This window comes from Nerophis lumbriciformis, linkage group LG02 (assembly GCF_033978685.3).
Source record: "Nerophis lumbriciformis linkage group LG02, RoL_Nlum_v2.1, whole genome shotgun sequence".
Taxonomy (NCBI): Eukaryota; Metazoa; Chordata; class Actinopteri; order Syngnathiformes; family Syngnathidae; genus Nerophis; species Nerophis lumbriciformis.
The window spans coordinates 64388939-64408824 of NC_084549.2; the positions used below are offsets into that span (position 1 = coordinate 64388939).

The 19886-nt window shown below is 35.8% G+C and overlaps 1 protein-coding gene across 1 annotated transcript in view; it reads right to left on the reverse strand.

Annotated features, from left to right (window-relative positions):
• Nucleotides 1–17934, reverse strand: part of cdh5 (cadherin 5) — a 91683-nt gene extending 73749 nt beyond the window's left edge. The window contains exon 1 of the mRNA XM_061966477.1: nt 17672–17934. The gene's annotated coding sequence lies outside the window, so the exon portion shown is untranslated. The remainder of the gene's footprint in view (nt 1–17671) is intronic.
• Between the last annotated feature and the right edge of the window lie 1952 nt (nt 17935–19886).

A 19886-nucleotide genomic window follows, 5' to 3' on the forward strand; every position in this document is an offset into this window, starting at 1 on the left:
AACACTTAAAACCGTAAGACGAAACAACTTGACACGAAACGTGGTAACACGAAACGTAACACCAATCGCGTCACACCACACGCTGCAATGCAAAAGTTTGTAACACGAAACGCCATAACACGAAACGTCGTAACGCGAAATGTCATAACGCGAAATACCGTAAAACGAAAACTGTGAAACGAAATGTAACACCGAATGCTGTAATGTAAAAGGTCGTAACCCCACACGCCATAACATGCAAAATCGTATTGTGAAACGCCATAACGCGAAATCTCGCAACCCGAAAATAATAATAATAAAAAAAGTTGCGCGAAAACACTTACCACAAGATGCCGTGACACAAAATTCCGTTACACGTAAAGTCTTAACATAAAATGTCGTAACCCCAAATGTCGTAACAGCAAAAAAAACAGAAGAAAATACTTTCTGTTAAAATATTGGATACTTTGCATTAACAAGATGTTTTTTTATAGATACAGTTAATAAATCATTTCATTTTATTGTCTCCTATTTATTTCCGTACAAAACTATTACTACTTTTAACAGCCTTGACGAGCCTCTTCTGCCTATTGTGTTTATGTTGTGTAACGTCGCTGCACAGGAGCCGTGTTTCATGGCGTAAGGCTACGTCATTTTCCGATACTCCTGCAAGAAAAAGCACAACAAACACAAGCTGGCAGGTCTGATTATCATCTGATTCATTTTCAAACGACGTCTCACCACCTCATTCGCCTCCGAGCCGCGCGGAATAAACGAGCTGCCGGAATATCAGTAATTACATGTGAGCGTTGTCCGCAGGCGGCAGACGACAACGCGCTTGAGTGGCAGACGACTCTGACCTACTTTGCACTTTTTCTACGCACAAACAAGAACAACACAACTTTGTTTCATCTTTGCCGTCACGTTGGCAGAAAACGTTTCAATGTGTTTAACAGTCTGTGACCTGTAGGAGGCAGTATGGTTTCTACTTTTGAACATTTTACCTCATTTCACTTCACTTCTTACTTTCTCTTTCCTTTTCTTTGACGCACTGCCACAAGAAGAGTGTAGAAGAACATCGCCCAAATAGGCTTAAAGAAACCATGAAAACAAAGGGTGGTTCATGTATGCAGTACTCCCGCCACCCTGCAGAGGGCAACAGCGAGGCATATGTGTCACAATGAAGCAGCAGGAGGGTAAGTAGAAGAATACTGCTCATATAACTCTGGGGGAAAAAAAAGGCTTGATGCCATATTGATATCAGCGATCGGTCCAGTATCAGCAAAAAAATATGTATCGAACGATATCGACTTGCATGTAAAATGTGCGATACAAGCGGTCCTGAAGCGTGTTTACTTGTGTGTGATATCATGTGCGATAAACACGGTCCAGAAGCGTGTTTACTTGTGTGTGATGTCACGTGCGATACAAGCATCCCTGAAGCATGTTTACTTGTGTGATATCATGTGCGATACAAGCAGTCCTGAAGCGTGTTTACTTGTGTGTGATGTCACATGCGATACAAGCGGTCCTGAAGCGCGTTTACTTGTGTGTAGTATCATGTTCGATACAAGCGGTCCTGAAGCATGTTTACTTGTGTGTGATGTCACATGCGAGACAAGCGGTCCTGAAGCGCGTTTACTTGTGTGTAATATCATGTGCGATACTAGCGGTCCTGAAGCGTGTTTACTTGTGTGTGATATCATGTGCGATAAACGCGGTCCTGAAGCGTGTTTACTTGTGTGTGATATCATGTGCGATACAAGCGGCCCTGAAGCGTGTTTACTTGTGTGTGATATCATGTGCGGTACAAGCAGTCCTGAAGCGTGTTTACTTGTGTGTGATACCATGTGCGATAAAACCGGTCCTGAAATGTGTTTACTTGTGTGTGATATCATGTGCGATAAAAGCGGTCCTGAAGAGTGTTTACTTGTGTGTGATATCATGTGTGATACAAGCGGTCCTGAAGCGTGTTTACTTGTGTGTGATATCATGTGCTGTACAAGCGGTCCTAGAGTGTGTTTACTTGTGTGTGATATCATGTGCGATAAACGCGGTCCTGAAGCGTGTTTACTTGTGTGTGATGTCACGTGCGATACAAGCGGTCCTGAAGCATCTTTACTTGTGTGTGATACCATGTGCAATACAAGCTGTCCAGAAGCGCGTTTACTTGTGTGTGATATCGTGTGATACAAGCGGTCCTGAAGCGTGTTTACTTGTGTGTGATATCACGTGCGATAAACGTGGTCCTGAAGCGCGTTTACTTGTGTGTGATATCATTTGCGATACAAGCGGTCCTGAAGCATTTTTACTCGTGTGTGGTATCATGTGCGGTACAAGCGGTCCTGAAGCGTGTTTACTTGTGTGTGATATCATGTGCGATACAAGCAGTCCTGAAGCATTTTTACTCGTGTGTGATATCATGTGCGATACAAGCGGTCCTGAAAAGTACTTACTTGTGTGTGTTATCATGTGCGATACAAGCATACCCGAAGCGTGTTTACTTGGGTGTGATATCATGTGCTGTACAAGCGGTCCTAGAGTGTGTTTACTTGTGTGTGATATCATGTGCGATAAACGCGGTCCTGAAGCGTGTTTACTTGTGTGTGATGTCACGTGCGATACAAGCGGTCCTGAAGCATCTTTACTTGTGTGTGATACCATGTGCAATACAAGCGGTCCTGAAGCGTGTTTACTTGTGTGTGATATCACGTGCGATAAACGTGGTCCTGAAGCGCGTTTACTTGTGTGTGATATCATGTGCGATACAAGCGGTCCTGAAGCATTTTTACTCGTGTGTGGTATCATGTGCGGTACAAGCGGTCCTGAAGCGTGTTTACTTGTGTGTGATATCATGTGCGATACAAGCAGTCCTGAAGCATTTTTACTCGTGTGTGATATCATGTGCGATACAAGCGGTCCTGAAAAGTACTTACTTGTGTGTGTTATCATGTGCGATACAAGCATACCCGAAGCGTGTTTACTTGTGTGTGATATCATGTGCTGTACAAGCGGTCCTAGAGTGTGTTTACTTGTGTGTGATATCATGTGCGATAAACGCGGTCCTGAAGCGTGTTTACTTGTGTGTGATGTCACGTGCGATACAAGCGGTCCTGAAGCATCTTTACTTGTGTGTGATACCATGTGCAATACAAGCTGTCCAGAAGCGCGTTTACTTGTGTGTGATATCATGTGTGATACAAGCGGTCCTGAAGCGTGTTTACTTGTGTGTGATATCACGTGCGATAAACGTGGTCCTGAAGCGCGTTTACTTGTGTGTGATATCATGTGCGATACAAGCGGTCCTGAAGCATTTTTACTCGTGTGTGGTATCATGTGCGGTACAAGCGGTCCTGAAGCGTGTTTACTTGTGTGTGATATCATGTGCGATACAAGCAGTCCTGAAGCATTTTTACTCGTGTGTGATATCATGTGCGATACAAGCGGTCCTGAAAAGTACTTACTTGTGTGTGTTATCATGTGCGATACAAGCATACCCGAAGCGTGTTTACTTGTGTGTGATATCATGTGCTGTACAAGCGGTCCTAGAGTGTGTTTACTTGTGTGTGATATCATGTGCGATAAACGCGGTCCTGAAGCGTGTTTACTTGTGTGTGATGTCACGTGCGATACAAGCGGTCCTGAAGCATCTTTACTTGTGTGTGATACCATGTGCAATACAAGCTGTCCAGAAGCGCGTTTACTTGTGTGTGATATCATGTGTGATACAAGCGGTCCTGAAGCGTGTTTACTTGTGTGTGATATCACGTGCGATAAACGTGGTCCTGAAGCGCGTTTACTTGTGTGTGATATCATGTGCGATACAAGCGGTCCTGAAGCATTTTTACTCGTGTGTGGTATCATGTGCGGTACAAGCGGTCCTGAAGCGTGTTTACTTGTGTGTGATATCATGTGCGATACAAGCAGTCCTGAAGCATTTTTACTCGTGTGTGATATCATGTGCGATACAAGCGGTCCTGAAAAGTACTTACTTGTGTGTGTTATCATGTGCGATACAAGCATACCTGAAGTGTGTTTACTTGTGTGATATCATGTGCGATACAAGCGGTCCGGAAGCGTGTTTACTTCTGCAAAGCTGAACAGCCAGTTTTTGCTTTATTACTAAATTACACAATATCATATGTAACATATAATATCATACATTAAACACAAATTTGATTCAGTTAAATGAAACATATTAATGTATTATTCATAATGATTAAAATGTTATAAAATTGAAAATATAGAGAACATTGTTTGTAATAATATAAATCTAATATTTAAATATATATAATGTATAGGTTTGATTTAATTTAATGAAAAAATATCAATGTATTATTCAAAATGATTGAAACAAAATAAAATAGAAAATATACAGAAAATAGTTTGTAATATTGTGAATAAAAAAATATGAATTAGTGTTATTCATTTATTGCTAAACTACACATAGTACCATATGTAACATATGTCCCATATAATATCATAAATTAAATACAACTTTGATTTAATTAATTGAAAATGATCGATGTATTATTTAAAATGATTCAAATTTCATCAAATGAAAAAATACATAAGTATATATATATATATATATATATATATATATATATATATATATATATATATATATGTTTGTTTTAATTAAATGGGAACATTTCGGGGCAATATTTAAAATTATCCAAAATAAATAAAATTAAAATACATACAAAATAGTTTGTAATAATACAAATTAAAAATATGGTTTGGTGTTTTTTTTATTACTAAATTAAACATAATACCATATGTAACATATAATGTCATACATTAAACATAAGTTTGATTTAATTACATAAAAAAATATTTAAAAAATTTTAAATGATCAAAATGTAATAAAATGAAAAATATATAGAAAATAGTATGTAATATTATGAATAAAAATATAAATTACAGTGTTATTATTTAATTGTATTTAATTACTAAATTACATATAATCCACACGTTGGATTTAATCATATTAAAAATATAAAAGTATAAGTTCAAATAATTGAAAAATCTATACAATGGAAAATAGATACTGAAACTAGTTTGCAATGATAAAAATAAAACCAATAAATAACACAGTTTTTATTATTCTACTAAACTACTCTTTTTTTTTTTAATAGAATTTTATAATATTTCATCTGACCATTTTAATATGTTTTTTTTACTTCTACCTACAAACTATATTTGAATGTGTTCTCTAGTTTATGCTTGCCTCTAGTTATTATTTTGGTGATGTTGTGGTGATTTTGGTAAATGCACTCAAAAAACGATTTTGAGTCATGCTTTTAGAATAGAATATACTAGAAAAATCTTGCTGCATGATATTAAATATTCTTTAATCGACCTCAAATTTATTTTGACAGCATCTGTTACGATTGGTTGGGAGACTCTTAGAAACAGCAAATTAATTCTGGCACTTGTTTTTTGGTAGTAAAAGCGGCTTTTGACACAATTTGCCCTTCCTATCAAGACCAGTGTGTGTGTGTGTGTGTGTGTGTGTGTGTGTGTGTGTGTGTGTGTGTGTGTGTGTGTGTGTGTGTGTGTGTGTGTGTGTGTGTGTGTGTGTGTGTGTGTGTGTGTGTGTTTTGAGATTAAAACAGGTTTAATCACAGAGCAGCTTCTAACAATCTGTCTACTTGCAAGCCATACCAGGAAGTGCTGACACACACACACACACACACACACACACACACACACACACACACACACAGACACACACACACAAACACACACACACTCTCACACACACACACACACACACACACACTCACACTCACACACACACAAAGTGTATTTACAACATTAATAATATATACATACTATGAAAATATAAAAAAGCTTGCTGTGAAGAAAAAGTTGGAATTTCACAAGAAAAACTTCTAATTTTAGCAGTGTTATAATAAAAGTTGTGATTTTACTCAACGCAGGTCAAAATTTTACAATAAAAACTCAACATTTGTGCTAAGTTATGAAAAATGTTGGAATTTTACTCAATAACAGTCGCAATGTTACAAGAAAAGCTTAACATTTTGGCAAATGTATGAAAAGTCGTAATTTTACTCGACAAAACTCACAATTTTATAAGAAAACTTTAAAATGTTGGCAATATTCTAATAATAATCGGAATTTTACTTGGCAAAATTACGACAAAAGTCATAATTTTACTCAAAAAATGTCACTATTTTACAAAACCAAAAACAAATTGGCAATATTGATCAAAGTCAGAATTTTGTATGACAAATGTCACCATTTAGCACTAAAAAGTAATCATTTTGCATTAAAAAAAAAGTAATAATTTTACGAGAAAATATTGCAGTGTTACAGAAACAGAAAGAAATATGAGAAATTGTTCCCAATTTTATAAGAAAAAAGATGAAAATTGTGAGAAAAAAACTGCTCTTAGTTAATTTATTTATTTTGGAATGTTTTGTTTGTAATTGGTTTTTAAGCTCCATTATTTACTTCAAGTTATTACAGTATGTCTCTATTTACATATTTTTTTTAATACATTTTGGCCAAAGGGGGCGCATTTAAATTTTTTACACACACTTGTTATTACATATGTTGGCCAGAGGGGGAGCACTTTTAAAACCAAACACACAGTCAATTTAAAAATACCTCCTTTTTGGGACCACCCTCATTTTGATAGATTTCACCACCAGTGTGTGATATCATGTGAGATACAAGCAGTCCTGAAGCGTGTTTACTTGTGTGTGATATAATTTGCGGTACAAGCGGTCCTGAAGCGCGTTTACTTGTGTGTGATATCATGTGCGATACAAGCGGTTCTAAAGCGTGTTTACTTGTGTGTGATATCATGTGCGATACAAGCCGTCCTGAAGTGTGTTTACTTGTTTGATATCATGTGCGATACAAGCGGTCCAGAAGCGTGTTTACTTTTGTGTGATATCATGTGCGATACAAGCGGTCCTGAACTGTGTTTACTTGTGTGATATCATGTGCGATAAAAGCGAAACAGAACCGTGATTACTTGTGTGTGATATCATGTGCGATACAAGCGGTCCTGAAACGTGTTTACTTGTGTGTGATATCATGTGCAATACAAGCGGTCCTAAAGCGTGTTTACTTGTGTGTGATATCATGTGCGAAACAAGCAGTCCTGAAGCGTGTTTACTTGTGTGTGATATCATGTGCGAAATAAGCAGTCCTGAAGTGTGTCTATTTGTGTGTGATATCACATGCGATACAAGCGGTCCTGAAGCGCGTTTACTTGTGTGATATCATGTGCAATACAAGCGGTCCAGAAGCGTGTTTACTTGTGTGTGATATCATGTGCGATACAAGCGGTCCTAAAGCGTGTTTACTTGTGTGTGATATCATGTGCAACACAAGCGGTCCTGAAGCGTGTTTACTTGTGTGTGATGTCATGTGCGATACAAGCGGTCCTGAAGCGTGTTTACTTGTGTGTGATATCGTGTGCGATACAAGCGGCCCTGAACTGTGTTTACCTGTGTGATATCATGTGCGATAAAAGCGGTCCGGAAGCGTGTTTACTTGTGTGTGATATCATGTGCGATACAAGCGGTCATAAAGCGTGTTTACTTGTGTGTGATATCATGTACGATACAAGCGTACTTGAAGCGTGTTTACTTGTGTGATATCATGTGAGATACAAGCGGTCCTGAAGTGTGTTTACTTGTGTGTGTGATATCATGTGCGATACAAGCGGTCCTAAAGCGCAAATGAGACATTTTCTATTAGATGCAATGGTTTTCTGTATTGGGACCATGATTTATGTCCTAACTTGTTCACACCTCCTCATATGGAAGCTACTTTTCCTTGTTGGTATCTCAAGAAGGGCAGAAACACACACGCACACACACACACACACACACACACACACACACACACACACACACACACACACACACACACACACACACACACACACACACACACACACACAGCATGCACTGGAAGGCCACACGTCTGGTTCCATGTCACCCCTGCATCAATCCCAGCAGGCCGAGCGAGGTCGTGAGCGACGTCAGCTGCATATTTCCGACACTAATGGCCACCGCTTGCGCGAAAAATAAACGAGTGGACAATTTCCAGGCCTCTGTCGAAGGAAAGCGTGTAATTTCTGTCTAAACTGCTCGTAAAAAAAAAAAATCAGAATGGTAAAATGGAATAATGGAGGCCAATTATGGTGCATTAATGAAGATTTTCCTGTCGGTGGCCGGAATGGTCATGTGATCCCAGTTGATCCTGATTGGCTGTCTTTATGAGATAAACGTATTTCACCGATTGACCTTAAATGCGCCGTAATCCTTGTCAAATCCCGCATCTGTAATAGACATCATGTTCTTCAGTCTGGGCCAGCAGAGAACTCACTCTTACGCTTTTTGCACAAGATTTTAGACGTTAAAAATATTTGCTTTTGCTGTCATTTTGCTCAGTTTTCATTAAGGTTTGAATCAGTGGTGTCCCGATACAACCTTTGAGTATTGTCCGATACAACAGCCGTACAATTTACCTGATCCCAATAAACATCTGTTCAGTATTTTAACAACACAAGGTTGCAACATTGTTTGTCAACACTGTCTGCCATACTTGCCAACCTTGAGACCTCCGATTTCGGGAGGTGGGGGGGGGCGTGGTCAGGGCTGGGGGCATGGTTAAGAGGGGAGGAGTATATTTACAGCTAGAATTCACCAAGTCAAGTATTTCATATATATATATATATATATATGTATGTGTGGGAAAAAAATCACAAGACTATTTCATCTCTACAGGCCTGTTTCATGAGGGGGGGTACCCTCAATCATCAGGAGATTTTAATGGGAGCATTCGCATACCATGGTTTGTATAGGGCACAGAGTGGGTGGGTACAGGCTGGCGTAGGGGCGTGGTGATTGGCTCATGTGTTACCTAGGAGGTGTTTCCGTCTATGGCGGCATGCTGTTACAATTTCGCTGCGCTTGTTGAGGGATGACAGGTCTGGACGGTAAATAATAAACAGTTTCTCTTTCAAGCATAGGTTGCATCTTTTATTACCACTATTGTAAGGTGTGCTGGATGCAAGAATTTGCCATGTTATTGAATATTCAACATTATTGTCTTTGAGGTCCCAAATGTGTTTGCTGAGTTCTGTGGTATTGCGCAGGTTTTGGTTCCTGAAAGAAGCCTTGTGATTGTTTCATCTGGTTTTGAATTCTCCCTCGGTTAATCCTACATATGTGTCGGATGTGTTAATGTCCTTGCGTATTACCTTAGATTGGTAGACAACTGATGTTTGTAAGCACCCCCCGTTGAGAGGGCAATCAGGTTTCTTTCGACAGTTACAGCCTTTGTTGGTTTTGGAGTCGCTCTGTCCGGGGGCCGACGGCTCATTTGCAATTGTTTTGTTGTGGTTTGAGATGATTGCCCTCTCAACGGGGGGTGCTTACAAACATCAGTTGTCTACCAATCTAAGGTAATACGCAAGGACATTAACACATCCGACACATATGTAGGATTAACTGAGGGAGAATTCAAAACCAGATGGAACAATCACAAGGCTTCTTTCAGGAACCAAAACCTGGGAAATACCACAGAACTCAGCAAACGCATTTGGGACCTCAAAGACAATAATGTTGAATATTCAATAACATGGCAAATTCTTGCATCCAGCAAACCTTACAATAGTGGTAATAAAAGATGCAACCTATGCTTGAAAGAGAAACTGTTTATTATTTACCGTCCAGACCTGTCATCCCTCAACAAGCGCAGCGAAATTGTAACAGCATGCCGCCATAGACGGAAACACCTCCTAGGTAACACATGAGCCAATCACCACGCCCCTACGCCAGCCTGTACCCACCCACTCTGTGCCCTATATAAACCATGGTATGCGAATGCTCCCATTAAAATCTCCTGATGATTGAGGGTACCCCCCCTCATGAAACAGGCCTGTAGAGATGAAATAGTCTTGTGATTTTTTTCCCACACATACATATATTGCGCTCTACTACGGTATCGAGCACTATTTTTTGGATAACCTTATTAAGACATATATATATATATATATATATATATATATATATATATATATATATACATAAGAAATACTTGACTTTCAGTGAATTCTAGCTATATATATATATTATATATATATATATATATATATATAAATAAATAAGAGAAATACTTGAATTTCAGTGTTCATTTATTTACACATATACACACACACAACACTCATCTACTCATTGTTGAGCTAAGGGTTGAATTGTCCATCCTTGTTCTATTCTCTGTCACTATTTTTCTAACCATGCTGAACACGCAGTTGTGCACTGCACTCTCTAAAAGCCGTAGATGTTAATGTCACATATGCATGTACAGTAGATGGCAGTATTGCCCTGTTTAAGAGTGTCACAACATTGCTGTTTGCGGCAGACGAACTGCTTTACGGTAGACGAAAACGTGACTGCTGTTGTTGTGTGTTGTTGCCGCGCTGGGAGGGAGTTAATGAAACTGCCTAACAATAAACCCACATAAGAAACTAAGAACTCGCCCTCGATCATTCTACAGTTATAACGTCATTGGGCAGGCACGCTGTTTATATTGTGGGAAAGCGGACGTGAAAACAGGCTGTCGACACGTCACTCAGGTCCGCCTGAATTTCGGGATATTTTCGGGAGAAAATTTGTCCCGGGAGGTTTTCGGGAGAAGCGCTGAATTTCGGGAGTCTCCCGGAAAATCCGGGAGGGTTGGCAAGTATGCTGTCTGCTCTCATTTTCTCGCACATTTGACCCCCTGATGTTCTGTGTACCTACACTCTGTCCTCCTCCTGTCTCGGCCTGCTGTGTGTGTGTGTGTGTGTGTGTGTGTGTCTGTGTGTGTGTGTGCGTGTGCGTGTGCGTGTGTGTGTGTGTGTGTGTGTGTGTGTGTGTGTGTGTGTGTGTGTGTGTGTGTGTGTGTGTGTGTGGTATACAGAACATCAATTTCCAGTGGACCCGGATATCTTATATGTAATAAAAATGTGGGGAGGGTGCATTGTGTTTGGTCATTAAATATGTATTCTCATATATGTTCTTCACAGAAAATGAGCCAAAGTCAGGGAGTCTCAGTTTGAAAAATGTATTAATTGTATCATTTTTCTTTTAATAAAACATGAAAACGGGGCCCCACTGACCCGAACACCACACAAGGGTTAATCAAGGTAAATTAATCGGAACAATGAAGTGGCAAATTATATTGACATTTTGTGGTCTATATAATTCCTGAAAATAAGCTAATTTATAGTAACTTAAATGATGCGGACACGTTTGTTACTGGATACTTTTTTTTTTTTTTTTTTTACATCCAGCATCAGACATTCCTATCCATTACATCATATTCACATAAATCATATATCTATTGTCTGCCCTATATGTCAAAATATTTTTGTTTATATCCCATCCATACCACCCCCCACCCCCCAAAAAAAGAAAGAAACAACAACAAAAATGGATACGTTCTAATACACTTCCGCCTTGGAGACTTTGTATGTGTAATTGATATGCAACTATAATGATTCGATACGTGTTTATATTATTTTATACTGCAATATTGTTCAATGAAGGACGTCTAGCTTGTGTGCTGTTGTGTGCTTAGCTGTTGTGTAGCTGCCAGCTTCTGGTAGCCAATAGCCTACCATGTTTACCTCTTTGTAAACGACTTGACTGAATTAGAAGAAAAGACCAGCCTTATTCTAAAATTAACCTTGATCACAATTAAGTGTTCCATACTAACAGCAAACATATTTGTTGTTTTAATAAAAACATTGATTTAGGCCGAAATTTGCCAAAAACGCAGTAATGTTGCAGCAATGCATTATGGGTACCCATGCCATTCTGACCCGGTTCAGTGCAATATTAACTTTCCTGCTCCTATGCATTTCTTTGGATGATGATTTCATTATCTTCAATACATTTAGTACAAAGTTATTTTGTGTTTGTGCAGGGGTGTACAAACTGGCCGACTTAACTTTGAATGTCTGACAGCATAATTGCTGCAAAATTACAGCCGTCTTGTGGATATCGTGGGGAAATCAGGTCAATGACCATGAATTGCACTTTGAAGTGTTGATAGGCATAAGGCCTGCGCTGTAATCAATTTGGTGTTGCCATCAAGAGGACATTGTGAAAAAATACAGGTCAATGACCTTTTAATTCGGCTCTGGATGGAACTGGGTGCAGCATTTACTTATATGATCCAATACAAACAACCTTCCCTAGTCATGGTACCAAAAAAAAAAAAATCACACGTAACTCAACCTGCTCACGGAACTTTGTGGACATTATAAAAAACGCCCACGCACCATAAAAAAAATTATTACACCCATTTAATCCATTTCAATGCATGCTGGAAAAAATGCAAAAACACTCCCCACGCTTATCCATGTTTGGCGCATTTTAGGAGTCAAACTTTTAGATACTCTTAATCTCCAATTATATATTTTAAATATATATATATATATCCATTATATAAACATAATAATGTATTTAGCTAAGGATGCCTTTATTTATGGCTATAGTTTAAACTTTTTTCTCCCTAAAAGTAAGCTTGTTTGCAAGTAAGTGTTCAACGCAATTAGGTAATATATTTTCTTGTGAAGAAACAAACGATATGATCCGATACTGCTTTTTTGTTGTTGCTGATATCGGACCGATATCTGTATCGGATCAGGACAACCCTAATATACAGTAAATGCTTTGATTGTGTTTCGTACGGCTATATATGGGTCAATATAACATAATTATTAGTATTTTTTTTATATTTTACACCATCATACATATTTGTTTTAATAAATTAGTATTTTACATTATTATTATTTATTTATTAACTATTATTTATTATGTATTTATAATGATATTATCATATAGATTATCATTTATTACATTATCATATATCATATAAATACATGATATTATAATGAATACATAATAAATAATAGTTAATAAATAAATAATAATAATTTATTTATTATGTATTTATAATGATATTATCATATAAATTATCATTTATTATATTATCATATATCATATAAATACATGATAATATTATAATAAATACATAATAAATAGTAGTTAATAAATAAATAATAATAATGTAAAATACACATTTATTTTTAAAAATATGTATGATGGTGTAAAATATACAACATATTTTTATTATTATTTATTTATTAACTATTATTTATTATGTATTTATAATAATATTATCATATAAATAAATGATAATATTATTAAAAATATATAATTAATAATAATTAGTTAATTAATAAATAATAATGTTTTTGGGTTTTTTCCATTGCGGTCCAGTAAAGGGTGAAGTCAGGTATTGTACATAAAATGTCAGCGAAAATCAAAGTTGATCTTTCCCCAAGCAATCATCGGCTTGGTTCTGAGCTAACATCGTCACAGCTGGACGGCTTGTCGGGCGCTCTGACATCTATCTGAATGAATGAATGAATGCTTCTAATCATGATCTGTGTGTGTGTGTGTGTGTGTGTGTGTGTCGAGCAAGTCTCCCAGATGGCACCCAAAGGATTTCCCCCCCCCAATTCTGTTGTCTTCCCCTCTCCAGGAATTAGACCAGTGGCTTTAGTTGCATCGATGGCTTTCGTTGTAACGTAGCAACGAATCAAATCACCCAGGTCTCACAAATCCATATAATGGTCATGCATTAAAAATTTAAAAAAAAAAGGTATTTAGACCAGCTGACCAACAGGTGGCAGTGTACGGCAAGACGCACTCGCGACCTCTGTAGAGACCACAATGAATTTAATTATTATCCATCCATTTACTACTGCAGGGCTTTTAATTATAATATTGTAATTCACTATTACCGTATTTTTCGGATTATAGAGTGCACCGGTATATAAGCCGCACCCACTAAAATGTAGAAAATAAACCTATATTTCCATATAATAGCCGCACTGGACTATAAGACGTATATGTATATGTTGTGAAATGAGCTATTTACACAGAAATATTTTGCTAATTTATATATACATAGCTTAATTGTTTCCAAACGGTGTCTGTAACACGGCAGTAAAATGGCTGATCAAACAAAACAGAAGTCATCGTCATGGACCCTCTAGCTGCAGAAGCGAGCTCTCCAATCAGCTAAACAGACTCAAGAAGTCCACGGTGACGTCTTGGTGAATTTACAAAAATGAAACAATACAAAAAGTATGTTAATAGGAAATAAATTTAAAAAAACTGGCAAAACTGAAGGCCGTTTTTCTTTCTTTCTTTTTAATTTTTTTATACATAAAATTGAATTTAAAAAATAATTAATACTAAAAAATAAAATATGCAAAACAATTGAAATTATATTTAATATATTTATTTAGATTTGTTGGCCCCCAACTTCTTTTAAAAATATAATTAAACAAACATTTAAAAAATTTTAAACAGCAAAAGGTGTAGAGTAATGGGAAAAAAATAATAATAATTTTAGTAATAATACACTCAGCGACAACAAAAAACTGACTAAACTGAAGAATATATATATATATATATATATATATATATATATATATATATATATATATATATATATATATATATATATATATATATATATATATATATAATTTGAATTTAAAAATATGAAAAAAAGCAAATTTATACAAAAAAAAAATCCTAATTATATTTTAAATATTTATTTAGTTTTATTGGCCCCCAACATGTTTTGAAAATACAATTAAACAAAATAATGTAATTTTTAAACGGCAAAAAAGGTAGCGAAATCGGAAAAAATAAAATTTTTATTACAAATAATTTTAGTAATAATACACTCAGCGACAACAAAAAACTGACAAAACTGAAGGCTGTTTTTTCTTTATATATATATATATATATATATATATATATATATATATATATATATATATATATATATATATATATATATGTATGTATATATATATATATATATATATATATATATATATATATATATATATATATATATATATATATATATATATATTTGAATAAAAAAATAAATAATATTATAAAAACAATTCTACAAAAAATTCTAAATAGTTTTATTGCACCCCAACGTGTTTTAAAAATACAATTAAACAAACAAAACAAATTTAACAGCAAAAAGTGCAAAGTAATGGGAATAAATGACAGTTTTGTTACAAATAATTTTAGTATTAATAAACTCAGCAACAACAAACTGAATTAAAAAATGTATATAAAAAAGAAAATATATGCAAAAAAAATCCAAATGATATTTATATATATATATTTTGTTTTGGTTTTTATATTTTTCTTGAAGGATTACTGGATCAAACCTCAAACATTGATATTTTCCACCTTGAAAGTGTTTCTGGGTCCTTGAATAGAGGATTTTGGCACACAAATAAACTCCCACTTGGAACTCTCACATCATAAAAAGTCCAAATTCCCCGCTGAAGATGCAAAACGTCACCAATAAGGTCAACTTTTCATGAAGAAGCTATGATCAGTCGACCGAACCCAAACCATGCCAATCCTCCGACTTTGCTCTTTTTGTGCAGCCTTGAAGGCAGCCTTCTGTCCAATAGGACGAGCCCCCCAAACCCCACCATGGGGAGGCGGGGGACACTGGGGGGCTCAATTAGAGCGTTTAAATCTACACTCGGCGGTCCGACAGCGGCTGAAGGGGACGGCCCTAACGAGGTCAGAGCCGTCGTTTGGGATTACCAACCCGTTCCTGGATCCCACTTTTTTTTTAGGTACACCTACCTGCACAAGTGGGTAACAACCAATACGCTGTTATTACAACAATAATAACAATATTTGTGATTGACAGTCAGGCGTATCCATGGTAACCTTCAAATAGTGCAAAGGGCTCTTTTAACACAACAACATGATGGAGTGGAGGGCTGTGCAATTCGAGTCAGTTCTCAGGGGTAGCGATTCGATTCAGAATCGACTCTTTATTCAAAACGATTCTCGATTCAAAATCTTTTTTTTTTTTAATAACTTTGGGTGCCAGTTCTATGATGAGCTACATTCCTCTGTAAAATAAACAAACAGCTCTGATAAATGTTGATATTACTTAAAAGAAAACTGGTTTTGTTTAATAAAATGCTTCCCAAACATTTGATAAAGTCAAATACCTGAGTGGCTGGACCGGAGAGATTAAAATAATAATAATAATAATAATAATAATAATAATAATAATAATAATAATAATAAAAATAATAACACAATTAAAAAATTTAAAAAATAAATACAAAAAAAAAAAATAAAATAAAAAAATAAAAACGTTTTTTGTTGATTTGATTGTATTTTTAAAACACGTTGGGCGCAATAAAACTAAATATATAAAATAAAATTTAGAATTTTTTTGTATAATTAAAAAAAATAAAAATAATTTTTTAATTCAAATTTATATATATATATATATATATATATATATATATATATATATATATATATATATATATATATATATATATATATATATACATATTTCCATCCATCCCTCTATTTTAATAAAGTCAAACACCTGAGTGGATAAAAAAAATACAAAATAAATAAATATAAATAAATATAAATAAATATAAATAAATATAAAATAAATATATAATACAGTCAAATACCTGAATGGCTGCACAGAAGGGATTACAAAATAAAAATAAATAAATATAAAATCAATATTTGATACATTCAAATACACGAGTAGCTTGACGGGACTGATTAAAATAAATAAATAAAATTACATAAAAAAATACAAAAAATGTAAATAAATATTTAATAAAGTCAAATACCCAAGTGGCTGCACAGAAGGGATTAAAAAATAAAAATAAATAAAAACATATAAAATCAGTATTTAGTACAGTCAAATACCTGAGTGGCTGCACAGAAAGGGTTAAATATTAAAAATAAATTAATTAATATAAAATGAATATTTAATAGAGTCAAATACCTGAGTGACTGCACAGAAAGGGTTACAAATAAAGATGTATTAATTAATATAAAATAAATATTTATTACAGTCAAATACCTGAGTGGCTGGACAGGACAGATTAAAAACATATATTAATCAAATAAAATAAATATGTTAATAAATATAAAAATCAATATTTAATAAAGTCAAATACCTTAGTGGCTGGACAGGACAGATTACAAATAAAATAAAATAAAATTAAATTAAATTAAATTAAATAAATAAAGTAAAAAAATTAAATCGATATTTAATAAAGTCATATACCTTAGTAGCTGGACAGGACAGACAAAATAAGCAAATACATGTAAAAATTGACATTTGTTTGTCTTTTAAACGATTAGAATCAATTCTCGATTGAAAACGATTCATAATTCAAAATCAGTACTTTATAATACCATTGCCGCCTTCCGCCCATGTGCAGCTGGGATAGGCTCCAGCAACCAAGCGGTAGAAAATGGATGGATGGATGGGTGCCAGTTCTATGATGAACTACCATCTTCCATAAAATAAACAACTATGATACATTTCTATATTACTTCAAAGAAAACTGCTTTTGTTTGATAAAATTCTACCCAAACATTTAATAAAGTCAAATACAAATAAGTCAACAAGAGACGTATCCAACACTTCTCTTTCGCAGATATGATCATCTACATCAACATTTTTTTATGGATTAAGAATCATGACAAGATTTTTTTGGAGTCAATGAAAACTGTGGAAATCAAACCCCTACCTCTCTGCCGTCAGTCCAAGGTCCCAAATCCTCTTCGATCCCGTGCGGAGTCCCTCGCCAAATAAAAATAAAAACAACTCCAAAGACCTCAGCAGATGTTCCTTCAGGGTTCCAGCCTCTGAATATGACGAAGACGACGAAGAGGAGGTATTATTTCAAAAAATCTCAAGCACCCTTCTTCCTCCTCCAATGCCAAAAAACGCTCCACAGGTTCTCCTCCGCCTCCTCAAGCCCTTCCTCAGAGTGTCGGTCGGGCAGCTGCCTGACCCTCTGCGTCTTTCTCCCCCCTGCCCCCGCCCCCCCTCAAGAGGTCACTGCCCACTTCCTCTTCCTGGTTTTGTCCCGGTCCTGGTGGCGGCTTCTGCTGCTCCCGGTCCTCTTCCTTCCCCGGTGAAGCCAGCCGTGATGGGGTTTTTTTGGGGAGGGGGGTTTCAGGAGACGTGCGCTCGTGTCACAGCCAGCAGATGGAGAGAGAGAGAGAGAGAGAGAGAGAGAGAGAGAGAGGAGGGAGGGATGGAGGGAGGGCGAGCAAGGTGAGAGAGGAGACACTTCAGATGAACATGGAGGAGGGGGGGGGGATTTATTATTCATGTGTTGGAGATAAGATTAAGTTAAACACGTTATTGGGGATAATCCACTCACATTTCCCCACATGAGGAATATTTCAGTGTGTGGGTGTGTGTGCGTGTATATGTGTGTGTGTGTGTGTGTGAGAGAGATCTTGTCTAAGCCGCTAAATGTTTTTTTGTTTTTTTTTAAGTCGCTAAATGAGATGAGAGCGACGCCCTACCACACACACACACACACACACTCACACACATACACACACACACACTCACACACATAAACACACACACACACACACACACACACACACACACACACACACACACACACACACACACACACACACACACACACACACACACACACACACACACACACACACACATTCTTGTATTTCTTACCTTCTTGAGAAATGTGAAAAATGCCTACCTCTTTAGGACCACCCTTTCTAGATATATAAAGAAGTGTATTTACAACATTAATAATATATACATATTATGCAAATATTTAAAAAAAAAAGCTTGTTGAGAAAAATGAGTTGGAATTTCACAAGAAAAAGGTCACAATTTCACAAGAAAAACGTAGAATTTTGGCAGTAAAGTCGTCACTTTACTCAACGCAAGTCAAAATTTTCCAAGAAAAACAGAACATCTGTGCGATATTATGATAAAAGTTGGAATTTTACTCAATAAGAGTCGCAATTTTCCAAGAAAAGCTCAACATTTGGGCAATTTTATGAAAAGAGTCGGAATTTTACTCGACAAAAGTCAGTTTTATAAGAAAACTTTGAAATTTTGGCAATATTATAATAATAATCGGACAAAAAATGATGACAAAAGTCACAACTTTACTCAAAATATGTCACTATTTTACAAGAACAACAAAACAATTGGCAATATTGTGATAAAAGTCAGAATTTAGTATGACAAATGTCACCGTTTTGCAGTAAAAAGTAATCATTTTACATACAAAAGTAAGAATTTTACGAGAAAATATTGCAATATTACAGAAACCGAAATATGAGAAATTGTTCCTAATTTTATAAGAAAAAAGTCAACACATTGTGAGAAAAAGACTGCTTTTAGTTAATTAATGTATTTTTTTAAATATTTTGTTTGTAATCGGTTTTTAATCTTCATTATTTACTTCAAGTTATTGCAGTATGTCTCTACATACATTTATTTTATTTTTTAAATACATTTTGGCCAAAAGGGGCACATTTCAATTTCTTACTCACACTTGTTGTTACATACGTTGGCCAGAGGTGGAGCACTTCAAATATTTACACACACTTGTTATTTCATATGTTGACCAGAGGGGGAGCACTTTTAAAAGCGACACACAGTCAATTTGAAAAATCTCTCCTTTTTGGGACCACCCTCATTTTGATAGATTTCACCACCAGGGGGTGAAAATGAGACATTCTCTATTAGATGCAATGCTTTTCCGTATTGGGACCATGATTTATGTCCTAACTTGTTCACACCTCCTCATATGGAAGCTACTTTTCCTTGTTGATGTCTCAAGAAGGGTAGAAATACAAGTATGCACACACACGCACACACAAACACACACATTCATTTGTTACCTTCTTGAGACCTGTGAAAAAATGCCTCCCTCTTTAGGACCACCCTTTCTAGATATATAA